Genomic DNA, 13,763 nt, shown 5'->3' with positions numbered 1-13,763 from the left:
CCTATATCATGAAGCTGCTATTCACTTAACTATTTGGTGATAAGAGTGTGAATCATGTTCATATTTAGTGGTTGTCATTTGTGGCAAAGCTTGACGAAATGGGTAGTTATAGTTGAAGTTCCGCCACATTGACATGGTTATATCGATGCATGTGTCGGGTGGCCAACAGAATTGTTACCAACTTGGCCAGTCCTCTTTAACTGCTACAGAGTTGGATCTTATAGCGGTTTTTCACTCTGAGGCAGCAAGGGTCTGATGATTTTTCTTTTCCGTTTATTTATTTCAAGTATTTAACCTGTTAGGTCTCGTGTTAAATAATGATCTTAACACTTACTATCCTACAGGTGGGCAGCCTACTTACCACCACATGGGAAGGAGCAAAGAGTTATCCAATATCGCCTTGCATTAGATTGATTGGATGGTCGAGATGTAAGTTTATTGTGTGTGGTTGGTTGTTTCATTAGTGGTTCATCGACCTCATTGTACATAATATTCTAGCATACGAATTTGTTGCCCTTTTCAGATTGTGTGAGAGCCTTATGCCGTCCTTGACGTACTTGCCGTGGTTCATCCAGGAATACTTACAGAGGAGCACTGTCGGTTGTGGCGGGCGGTCAGCAACTTGATATATTTTGTCGTCATTGAGTGACATCAAGTTGATAGGATGGTCCCATAGTTTGGCGATATGCAACATGTACCTGAGCCTACTCTAAACATAGACTGACTTCATGTTAAGGACAGTAGAGGAAGGGGAGATAGGTGATTCCCCTCTGATTTTCAGACATGGCATCTATATTGGGGTAACAGAATTGATTTCGTCCTGAATATCGAGAGAGTGGCTGATCCAGGCCCGTCCATGGAGTACTTAGAATGGTGGATTCCTTGTGCCCTTCAAAATAGAGTTAACACACTCATATATATTGGTCGTCATGTGTCCAAAGCGTCTGCCACTATCCTTGTGCTGGGTCCACTTATCGTACTCCATTCTGTTTGTCCAATCACACATGATCGGATTTTTAGTTCTCATAATATCAAATCAATAGTCAAACTCTGTCTCAGTCTTCACATAAGCAGCACTCACAAGTAGCCTCTTTGCATCTTGCCCCTTGAAACCGAGGGAGAAATTGGCCGCAACATGACGAATGCAAAATGCTTGATATGCATGAGGAGGTAGCCAACCACTATCAGGTGCCTCTAGTGCAACCTTGATACCAAGGTGCTTGTCAGATATCACCAGAATACCTTCTTGTGGAGTCATATATCTTCTCAGGTTGGTAAAGAAAAAGGCCCAGGACTTTGTATTTTCCCTTCCACAAGTGTAAACACAATGGGAAAGATATTTGAGTTTCCATCTTACGCGATAGCTAGGAGCAAAGTACCTCCATACTTGCCATACAAGTGAGTACTATTGATGCTAACCAGCAGCTTACAATGTCGAAAAGCCTCAATACAAGGAGGAAAGGTCCAAAAAAAAATGATGAAAATACACGATTGATTCATTAACCTTATCACCAACTCTAATCGAAGAGGTATTCAACAGAGCAATGGTTCCCTAGATGGTGGATTGCACCCCAAGGATCCAATCTCTGTATATCTGCGCTACTGTCTTCCGCTTCTCCATCCAGACCTTCCTGTAGCTAGGCCTGAATCCATAGGTTGCTTCAATAGCTTGCTGCAATACCTTTGTTGTAATCGCAGTATCAATTCTAACCAACGAAAAGATCCTCGCACAAATGATATGATAATCAAGCTACCGGTAATCTTTTGAAATCGAGGTGGCCAAGCAAGTGTGAGGTCCGTTGTACCTCCTCACCTCCCAAGTGCTCTTTCATTGTCGAAGTGTGATACAAATCAACCACATACAACTTTTTCTGAACTCCTTGTGTCTCCCATGGTATTAAAGATGGTCTGACTCTGTCACCCTATACTCAACTCCACACCGGATGCTATAATCCTTTACGCTCACACAGCTTCTTCCTTACTTTGGAAAGATTGGCCAATCTAAAATTCCGTAAGAGCGATTGCATCATGCAGTCCCTGACTCCCAAAGGTAGCATCGACGTTCGACTGTTGGCCGATGTATTCCAAGTTTAAGGTTGAGAAATGTGGAGGATGTTGTTGTGTGTCGGAACTCGATGGGCTATGGTGTGTAGGTGGATTGCTCCGAGTATCCTCGTCACTGTCCCCAACAATGTCAACGGGCTCTTCGTCCGAATCATCCTCTCGCATCGCATTTTCAACTCGATCCGGTCCAGCCTCAACTACAAAATTAGGACTCAGACGAGGTGAAGTTGCCATCCCAACTGCAATAGATGGAGGATCAACCAACAGACAAGCAGGTGCAACCACATGCATCGAGGTTGAGGCACCCCCTAGCATAGTCGACTAAGGATTCGGCACTAATGTCCAGAGCTGTCGACACTATGTTCCAACTTGGCAAACAACTCGTGTATTCTACTTTCAGAAAACTTTGCCTGTAATGAAACAAGCGCTGCATATCTTCATCGGACCCTATCACAAATGTATCATACTTTATACCGGTTGACACAACAGCAACAGGGATCTTGTAAAACAACTTTTTTACCCACTTTGTTCCATACACCCCTAGCTTTTGTAATATGCTGATTTTTAGCTCTAACAATGTATTCGATGACCAAATAAAGACGCTCAACGGTTCCCTATATGTAAATTTAACACTGTACTTTTTACTTTTTTGAATTTTACCAGAGCAATGTACTAGAACTAGCAAACTCTCCTCACCATCTATATGTGAAAATGACACTCTACTATACTATCCAATTACCTTGGATGAGTATATATAGAAAACTCACATATGCATAAACCGCTACTAGTAGCCATGGATTTACCTACCCCTATTTGCACATAAATCTTTACTACCTACAGTTGTTTATGCATGTTGAATATCCTTCAAAAACCATATTGCCTACAGTGATTTCTGGCCAGTTCTGTATTAACATAAATCGTGGCTACTAATAGCGGTTTACGTTCAGTTTGCAATTCGCGGTTACCAGTATTAGTTTATATATTTTTACAAAAATTGTATATAAGTATGACGTTTCAGAAAGTTATAAAAAAAATGTTTCTAATTATTTTAATTCAGTAATTTATCCTATAATAAATGTGTGTGATATAAATATACATGTTTCAATTAGCCATTAGTATATAATTCATGCTTAATGCTATGGAGATAATATTTATAATTATTTTATATAATATATATAATATTTTTTTTAATTTTATTAATTTTGTTATATATTTAAGCATTTGTATTAATTTTAATAAAATTAATCCAAATACAATAAAAATCACTTACATAATATGTGTTTAAAAATTTTAACTATAATTAATAAATATTAAATAAAATAATTTTTAACTATTATTTTTATGGGGCCTGCTACACATACAAGTAAAAAGGCCGTACAAGTTTTACAAGTTATCAGCCCAAACTTCATTAACACGCGCATTAACTCATTTTGAATGGAGCGTAACTACACGCGCCCCACTCAAACGGTTCCTCTTCGTCTTCTTCTTCTTCTTCTTCTTCTTCTTCTTCTTCTTCTTCTCTTCTTCTTCTTCTTCGTCTTCCTCTTCCTCTTCCTCTTCCTCTTCTTCTTCTTCTTCGTTTTTTTTTCGATTTTCATGGTTTCTAAAATTCTTTTTCTTCTTCTTGCTGCACGTTCTTCTTCCTCTTACTCTTCTTCTTCTCCTTTTCTTTCGTTTCTGCACGTTCTTCTTCCTCGTTTTCCTCTTTTTCTTCTTCTTCATTTACGTCTTTTCTCTCTGTTTTCTCTTTTTTTTTTTCGATTTTTCATGGTAAAATCGTTTTTGAAGAAGAAGAAGCAGCAGAAGATGAGGAGGAGAAAGAGAAAGAGTTCTGAATTATGCATAAGATGTACTTCAACGAATTTTGGGTGTATTTTCTTAAATCCTTTGGGTGTATTCCTATAATCGTTTGGGTGAATTCTTGTAACCGTTTGGGTGTATTTTCTGTAATCCTTTGGGTGTATTTCTGTAATCATTTGGGTGTATTTGAGTGATATCTGACTGATATCTATGGGTGTATCTGACTCATATCTATGGGTGTATCTTACTGATATCTATGGGTGTATTTTTCATTTCAGAAAAAATGGCAGGCAGAAACCAAGCTGAAAAAAATGTAAGAACAAATATATGTCTTCGATCAAATCAGTTTTTCATAATAGAAATATATCTAACTCTAATTTTGCTTTGTTTACAGCAAATCAAGGACCTAAAGTGTGCAACCCATCTGTTGAGTGAGAAATTCAGAAATATGAGCGAGGAGAAGTGATGCAATAAGACTGTCCAGGCCATCCTCATTGTTATTGAGTCCATTTTGTCAGATAGATTCTAATGATATTGTCACTGATTAATGTAACTGTTATATACTCTTGTAAGAAATTGAACACATGGTGTAAATATATTTGATCCAATTATAAGTAAATTTTTTTTCCATAATTAAACTCTCTCTGGTGTATTCAAAATGTCTGATTTACAGGTACTATAATATGAAGTGGTGATCCAGATAGATTGGAACCTATATATGACGGTCTGCATAGAGATCTGCATAATACACCCAAACACAGACTATAAATACACCCGATAAAAAATTAAATTTATACCTCTACTGCAGATTTTAACCCAACACTACCTGAAAGCCACTTGTTGTCCACAAGACCAAAATTAATTAAACTCTCTCTGGTGTATTCAAAATGTCTGATTTACAGGTACTATAATATGAAGTGGTGATCCAGATAGATTGGAACCCATATATGACGGTCTGCATAGAGATCTGCATAATACACCCAAACACAGACTATAAATACACCCGATAAAAAATTAAATTTACACCTCTGCTGCAGATTTTAACCCAACACTACCAGAAAGCCACTTGTTGTCCACAAGACCAAAATTAATTAAACTCTCTCTGGTGTATTCAAAATGTCTGATTTATAGGTATTATAATATGAAGTGGTGATCCAGATAGATTGGAACCCATATATGACGATCTGCATAGAGATCTGCATAATACACCCAAACACAGACTATAAATACACCCGATAAAAAATTAAATTTACACCTCTGCTGCAGATTTTAACCCAACACTACCTGAAAGCCACTTGTTGTCCACAAGACCAAAATTAATTAAACTCTCTCTGGTGTATTCAAAATGTCTGATTTACAGGTACTATAATATGAAGTGGTGATCCAGAATTTCAAATAGATTGGAACCCATATATGACGGTCTGCATAGAGATCTGCATAATACACCCAAACACAGACTATAAATACACCCGATAAAAAATTAAATTTACACATCTGCTGCAGATTTTAACCCAACACTACCTGAAAGCCACTTGTTGTCCACAAGACCAAAATTTAGCAGAAAATCATTCCAATTCCTATCAAATGAGTCTTTGCTATGAGGGTTTCATTTTTCCTCTTTGCTACATGTAATCAATTGATTCTTAATCTCGTTTTCCTTCCTATTTGTGCTCCACTTCGCCCTGATTCAGCTGACAATCTGAGGTTGAATCATCTATTATCTTCAAAACGAGTTCAAACTTTGATTTCAGAAACCAGAAAATCGAAAAGAAAACGAAGCTGGAGTTACAGAGAGAAGAACTAACGTCAATGACGAAGAACAAACCAATGAGAAAGGAGAAGAAAAGAACGATCGAAAAACCAGGGGAAGACGCGCGAGAAGAAGAACGATGAAATTTGGAAAGAAGGAAAACAAAGAAGGAAACAAATCTTTTAAATTTGGTAGTTATACAAACGCAGGATCTTTGTATAGCGCGTGTAAGTGACGTAGGAGTTGCAACGCGTTTTAGTGGATTAGACGTTAATGAACTTGTAATAGTTACAAGCCCTAATCGCTTGTATACTGAGCTTTTCCCTATTTTTATTTCTTTAACATTATCAATAATTAATATAACGTTGATATATTATGGTGGCCAAACATTATATAGGGGAAAGTGAACTTGGGGGAGGTGAGAGCTAGATAGGATCGGAAGACGAAAAAAAAAAATGTCAACAAATCAAAAGAAAGATGCACTTGATGACATGATCGATGAATTAGCTTAATTAAATTAAACTTGATGTTGATGCATCCGTGTACGAATTATGTACCTAAGCAAAGATTCGAATAAAAATGTTTAATAATAATAATAATAATAATAATAATAATAATAATAATAAAAAAAAAAGTTTACTGCAATTGCAAGTCTACGTTACTGAAATTTATTATATCCATCGGATTTTAATTTACAACAATGTACTGATGTGTACGTACGTACACTTGATATATGAAATACTATATGTGATAGACTCTACTTGTGACTGTTAATGATATTACAATTGAGTAGTGAAATATAGTAGAATGCACAGTAATGGAATAAAAATTGTATATTATTGAATGTGAAATGATAATGGAAATGAACGAAACAGATACTGTCCCTATTCGAGTGGGGGAGCACTCCAGAAAACGTTTCTTCACACAATACTCCAACTAACTCCGAATCATTCTCAATCCCATATATTTTCTCTTTCCCCGTAACAAACTAACCAACTCAGCACAGGGAAATGTTTCTTTGTTACGCACAGCTCATCCAATAACAAAATTCTTCATCCAGCCTGGAGCTCTCTTGGTTCGCTGCTTTTTGGGTTCTTCCACTTGAGACGGCCCAATACCTTGCGTTGGCTGCCCTTTTGTGTCTTCCTCTGTATTGGGCAACTCCGTTTCGGGCTGGTCTTCTTCATTTGGACCTTGGGAGCTATCAATTATCTCCCCCTCCAAAATGACCTTGTCCTCAAGGTCAACTTCTGGGAACAACTGCTGCAACTCACTTAAGTCTTCCCAAGTTGTCTCATCACGTGCGGTCCCCTCCCAATCTACTAACACCTGTGTCGAGTTCCTTCAGCTGTTGACACTGAACGACGACCGAGAATGGCAAGAGGACGTGGTTGCAGTGAGGGTGGCAGATCGGGCGAGCTCGGTGGCCCCTGAGGTGGTTTTCCTCGGTACTGTTTCAGCACAGAGATGTGGAAGACCGGATGCAGAGCGCAGGAGGAAGGAAGATTCAACCGGTAAGCAACCTGTCCTACTCTCTGACTTATTTGATAGGGCCCATAAAATCTCTTTTGTAGTTTGCTATAACTGTGATTAGTGAGGGACCGCTGCCGATATGGTCTGATCTTCAACCACACCCACTCTCCCACTTCAAATTGCTTCTCTCGGCGGTGTTGATCTGCCTGTTTCTTCATTCGTTCTTGAGCCTGCTGTAGGGAATAGCGCAGTTCCCTGTCCAACACCTCTCTTGCTCTAAGGAGCTCGTCTACCGCTAGCACGGTGGTCGATCCGGGCAAATAACCGGGCAGCTTCCTCATTACAAACCCATAGAGGGCCTCATGGGGTGTCATATTGATAGCCGAGTGGTAGGAACTGTTGTAGCAAAACTCAGCCCAATTCAGGTAGGTAGACCATTGATTTGGGTAGGAATGAGAAAAAACCCTTAAGTACTGCTCTAACGTTCTATTCACCACCTCCGTTTGGCCATCACTCTGAGGGTGATAAGCTGTACTATAATGCAGTTTTGTCCCGCTAAATTCAAACAAACTCTTCCAGAATTTACTCAAGAAAATAGGGTCTCTATCAGAAACCATAGTAGTTGGGAAGCCATGTAACTTAACCACCGAATTGATGAAGGCCTTAGATGCATCTTTAGCTGAGAATCCTGGCTTAAGGGCTGTGAAATGCCCAACTTTACTGAATCGGTCTACTACAACTAGAATGGCATTGAATCCCCCCGATTTCGGTAGCTGTACAATGAAGTCAAGTGAAATCTCCTCCCATGGTCTGGCAGGAATTGGCAATGGCTGCAGTAACCCTTGTGCTCTAGCTGGCACATATTTAGTCATCTGACAGTCCGCGCACTGTTCAATAAATCTGTGTACCTCAGCTCTCATTCCTGGCCAAAAGAAAATTTCTCCCAATGACCTATATGTCTTCAACACGCCTCCATGTCCCCCTCTCACTGATGCATGAAATTCTTGTAGCAACAATTCACGCAGGCCCAGAAAATCAGGCACCCATATCCTGCCTTGGTACATAAGTATTCCGTCGCATTCCCCATAATCCGGCCCTAGTTTGCCATCCCTCAGTTGTTGGTGCAACTGTCTCATCTGATCACACTGTTGGTTGGCCTCTTTTAAGGATTGCAGCAGTGACGCTTGGACAGTAGTCAAGCTCCGGAACACCATCTGAACATCAGAATCCGGGTGGCGAGATAAAGCATCTGCCACTAGATTTAATTTTCCTGGCCTATATTCGATTTCGAAATCATAGCCCAATAATTTTGCTAGGTAGTACTGCTGATCTGGCGTCAAAATCACCTGAGTCATCAATTCCTTAAGGCCCTGATGATTTGTTTTAATGACAAACTTCCTGCCCAAAAGGTAGTGACGCCATTTTGCCACTGCTTGGGTAATGGCGTAGAGTTCACGGATATAAGCTGAGGCGAGAGTCATTTTCGGGTTCAACTTCTTGCTAAAATAAGTAAGGGGGTGACCATTCTGAGTCAATACAGCCCCTACTCCTTTATGAGATGCATCAGTCTCCACAGTGAACGTCTTGGAAAAATCTGGTAAGGCCAGCACCGGTGTTTGTACCATGGCCGCCTTGAGATGGTCAAAGGCTTGGTCTGCTTCTATTCCCCAATGGAAATTATTCTTTTTCAGAAGCTCAGTAAGAGGATGAGCAATTTGGGCATACCTAGCAACAAATTTTCTGTAATACCCAGTTAGACCCAAAAATCCCCGTAATTGTTTAAGGGTAGTGGGCTTCGGCCAGGCCTGGATTGCATCAATCTTGGAAGGGTCAACCTTCACCCCTTCTGCACACACTATGTGACCAAGGTAGTCTACTTGAGACTGCCCAAAAAGACACTTAGACCGCTTAGCAAAGAGCCTGTTCTGAGACAGGATGGCTAAAGTAAGCCCCAAATGGGTGAGATGCTCGTCCCACGTCTTGCTGTAGATGAGAATGTCATCAAGGAAAACAACAATGAACTTTCTCAGGTAGGGTCTGAATACCTTATTCATAGTGGCCTGAAATGTGGAGGGAGCATTCGTGAGACCAAAGGGCATCACCACAAACTCATAGTGCCCTTGGTGAGTTCTGAAGGCTATCATGGGAATCGCACTCTCATTCATGCGAATTTGATGATATCCCGACCGTAAATCGATCTTGGAAAAATATTCTGCCCCAAAAAGTTCATCCAATATCTCATCAATGGTTGGAATAGGGAATTTGTCCTTGACAGTAATAGCATTTAGAGCCCTATAATCCACACAAAACCGCCAGCTTCCGTCCTTCTTCTTAACCAACAACACGGGACTAGAAAAAGCGCTTTGACTTTCCCGAATAATGCCTGCTTCAATCATCTCAGACACTAATCTCTCCATCTCTTCCTTCTGAAAATGAGGATATTTATAGGGTCGTATACTCACAGGCTGTGACCCTGGAATGAGGTTGATATTATGGTCCACATCACGGTGGGGTGGCAGTTGGGTAGGTTCTTCAAACACTTCCTGATGCTCCTCTAGAACCCGCTGCACTTCCATGGGGATAGTGGCTTCCGATACCTTCTCCTCATCCACCATCTTCAAGTGGTACATAGTGGTTACCACCTCAGATGTCACCATCCTTCGTAGCATCTTGTTACTAATCGCCTCAGACTGAAGCAGCCTGTTTCCTTGTAATTTGATAGGTAAATTATTCACAACAAATTCCATAGTGAGTAGACCATAATGTGTTGTTACATAGCCCAAGCACATGAGCCATTGTACTCCCAAAACTATATCAGCACCCTGTAAATCTAGCATGAAAGTGCTGATGGTAAACTGATACCCTTGCATTACCAGGGGTACATTTTCACACACTGCCTTACAACCAATGACATCACCATTTCCAACCAGTACTTGCAGTGGTGTGGTTTGTTGAATTGGGAAATCCAGTTTTTCAGCAACATTGGCTTTCACAAAATTATGCGAACTGCCTCCATCAATCAGGACCATAACTTCGTGTCCCTTGTAACTTCCTTTCAGCCTAAATGTTGTTGGTTGGTATTGACCAACCATGGCATTAAAACTGATTTCTGGTTGTGCAGGACCAACCACTACAGGTTGCTCCTCATTTGTAATTTGGATCACAGCAGGTTCAGGCTCCTTCAGAATTTCCTGCATTTCCTCATCTCCTATCAATAGATAGCAGGATGTCTTGCACCGATGTCCAGGTGACCACTTCTCGTCACAATAATAACACAATCCCTTTTCCCTCTTCATTTTAATTTCAGCAGCTGATAGTTTCTTAAATGGTGGGGTAGAATTCAAATTTTTTTTGTTGTTGGTGTTGGGTGAATTGAGTGGGACAGGAACAAATTGGGGTTGAGAAGTGTTGTTTGGGTTTCTGGTGGGTGGAGGGTTGGTGTTTGGGCTGTTATGGCGGCTGTTTGGGTGAGGTAGGCTTGTGAATTTGGGGTGGGGACTGTTGTTTTTCTGCTCATAGAGCTTGGCTAAGGATACTGCTGTCACATATGAGGTAGGTTTGGCTAGGAGTAGCTCACATTTTAAGTAATCTTGCAAACCACCCACAAATAGAGAGATTACCCATTCCTCACTTAGTCCCGTCACCTGATTGGTGAGCTCCTCAAATTGGCTTTGGTACTCAGCCACAGTATTCACCTGTTTTAACTCCTTGAGTGCTGCTTTAGGATCGTAAAATTGATTCTGTCCAAAACGAACTAAGAGAGCTTCTAAAAATGAGTCCCATGTATAACGGATATTGTTATTAACACCCCAACGATACCATGCATAAGCAGGACCAGTTAAATGAAAAGAAATCATACGCACTCTCATGTCCTCCGGTACAGCATACCATTCAAAGTACTCACGGGCTTTGAATACCCATTCTTCTACTCTATCACCATCAAAGATTGGTAGTTCAGCTTTAATACCTCTAGTCATGTGATTATTGTTGCGAACAGATTGCCTGTAAGATGATTGTGCTCCATCCTCCTCATCGGACTCACTGACCACCTTCTTTTTCTTCAGGAATTCTTTCAGCATGCTCCGAATCTCCCGCAGTGACTCTTCCAGCCCATCCATTCGCTCATTCGTGGTGGACTTGGCTGGCAATCTCAACATGACTTCTCTGCAGAGCTGCAAGCTCGTGCTGTGGGTTGAGTTCAGCAGGGATCACCATCCTCTCTCAACGAGAGCACCAATGATAGACTCTACTTGTGACTGTTAATGATATTACAATTGAGTAGTGAAATATAGTAGAATGCACAGTAATGGAATGAAAATTGTATATTATTGAATGTGAAATGATAATGGAAATGAACGAAACAGATACTGCCCCTATTCGAGTGGGGGAGCACTCCAGAAAACGTTTCTTCACACAATACTCCAATTAACTCCGAATCATTCTCAATCCCATATATTTTCTCTTTTCCCGTAACAAACTAACCAACTCAGCACAGGGAAACGTTTCTTTGTTACGCACAGCTCATCCAATAACAAAATCCTTCATCCAGCCTGGAGCTCTCTTGGTTCGCTGCTTTTTGGGTTCTTCCACTTGAGACGGCCCAATACCTTGCGTTGGCTGCCCTTTTGTGTCTTCCTCTGTATTGGGCAACTCCATTTCGGGCTGGTCTTCTTCATTTGGGCCTTAGGAGCTATCAATATGACTCATATTTTCTTTTTATATTTGTCTTATATTTAAATTAATATTAATAACTTTTTTATTTTCTAAGAGTCTAGTAGAGGTGGTTTAAATTTTATTTTTATTGAAAACAATTCTAAGAAAAATATATGCATGAACAAAATTGAATAAGCAACGACTTTTAATTATGGGTAAAGTACTAAATTGGTCCCTTAGGTTTGGGCGTAATTCTGTTTTGGTCCTTAAGGTTTAAAGTATTCTATTTGAATCCAAAAAAGTTTCATTTAGCATCAATTTAGTCCCACAGTGAGGTCAAAATTAAATAATTAACAAAATGTCCTACATAACAACAGTTCAAGAACAAAATCGATAATCTGGAGAACAAGTACAAGCTCCAGAGGCACAAAATCAACCATTAATGTATCAATACATTTATTTATCATTTTCTTTAGTTTTATATAAAATATTTTATTTATATTATAAAAAAATAATAAATAAATGTATTGATGTATCAATGGTTGATTTTATGCCTCTGGAGCTTGTACTTGTTCTCCAGATTATCGATTTTGTTCTTGTACTGTTGTTATGTAGGACATTTTGTTAATTATTTAATTTTGACCTCACTGTGGGACTAAATTGATGCTAAATGAAACTTTTATTCAAATAGAACACTTTAAACCTTAAGGACCAAAACAGAATTACGCCCAAACCTAGGGGACCAATTTAGTACTTTACCCTTTAATTATCTTTGGAGTTTGAGAATAAATAAGTTCTTAGTAATAGACGAAAAATTCTACAATAAAATTTCTATAGGTAGAGTCTCATCATGAGATGAGAATTCATTTAACAGATTTCTATAAATTAAAATTATTTTTTACAAAAGTTTAAGATAATAAAAAACATATAAATTATTATATTTTTAATATAAATCTTTAATTATAAAAATTTTGGTATTATATTGGAATTAAAATAAAATAGGTCTAATTCAATTTTAAAAACTACTAGCTCATAAAATGAAGAATTTCTCATATTTATAAATTTTGTGAAGACATCTTTAATAAAAAAAAAGTAAAATTTATAATATATTATGTTCATACTCAGAAATGATCATTTAGTGCGTAAATATTTGTAAGTAAGTGGTCCAATAATATTAAATTTAATAGACTCTAATTTCATATTATAAAATTATTCCTATCAAAATTTTAAATTACTAAAAAAAGACATATAATTGATTATATCCTTAACTGAAATTTAACATTTTATATGCAAAGAGATAGATTATTACTTTAGGAAAATTTTTAAATATTCATTAAAAACTGACATTCTAATAATTTTAATTAATATATATTATATATATTTTTTATAATTAAAATCAACTATTAATACTATTGCAACATGGACATTTTCAAAAACATTTAAAATTCTCCCAATACTTTATTCTATTTATGCTTCCTTGAATCTGTCAAATCTTGTTCGTACATCTTAATTTTTAAAGTTAATTATACACTTTACTAAATTTGTCTTTCCACAATAATACTACCTGAAAAACGTTGTCATGCATTAAAAGTATTGTTTAATTAGATTCCAAGTCGTTTTTCAATCTTTGCATTTTGCAAATATTGACTGGGACAATAATATTGTTTAATAATATTTCGTACGCCGTTGCCTAAAAAAATATTGTAAAAAAATATAATTAGAAAAATGAAAAAAATTTTTTTGCCTAAAACATTGTTATCTAAAGTTAAAATTGTTGCGCTGATAGATTCATGTTGCCTAATTCAATGATGCTGTTATCTATGTTTCATTTGTTTCCAGTGAAGGTTTTACTAATTTTTTTTATATGAATAATTTTAATATAAAATATGAGAATTTTAAATTATTTTAATATTTTATACTGTTAGGGTTTAGGGTTTAGGGGTATAAAACATCCTTAATGTTTTATGATAAACAAAAATTAACTATAAAAAGATAAAATATCAGTAATGTTTTGTGATAAAAA

The 13,763-nt window shown here is 37.9% G+C and overlaps 1 long non-coding RNA gene across 1 annotated transcript; it reads left to right on the top strand.

The window, feature by feature from the left end:
- Nucleotides 1–3,673: 3,673 nt before the first annotated feature.
- LOC140177359 (uncharacterized) lies at nt 3,674–4,447 on the top strand. Its single transcript, XR_011869200.1, has 2 exons — nt 3,674–4,177; nt 4,259–4,447. It is a non-coding gene; the product is annotated as an uncharacterized lncRNA (long non-coding RNA).
- Nucleotides 4,448–13,763: the final 9,316 nt, after the last annotated feature.

Source organism: Arachis hypogaea, chromosome 12 (assembly GCF_003086295.3).
Source record: "Arachis hypogaea cultivar Tifrunner chromosome 12, arahy.Tifrunner.gnm2.J5K5, whole genome shotgun sequence".
Taxonomy (NCBI): domain Eukaryota; kingdom Viridiplantae; phylum Streptophyta; class Magnoliopsida; order Fabales; family Fabaceae; genus Arachis; species Arachis hypogaea.
This window is presented reverse-complemented; position numbering and strand designations above follow the sequence as displayed.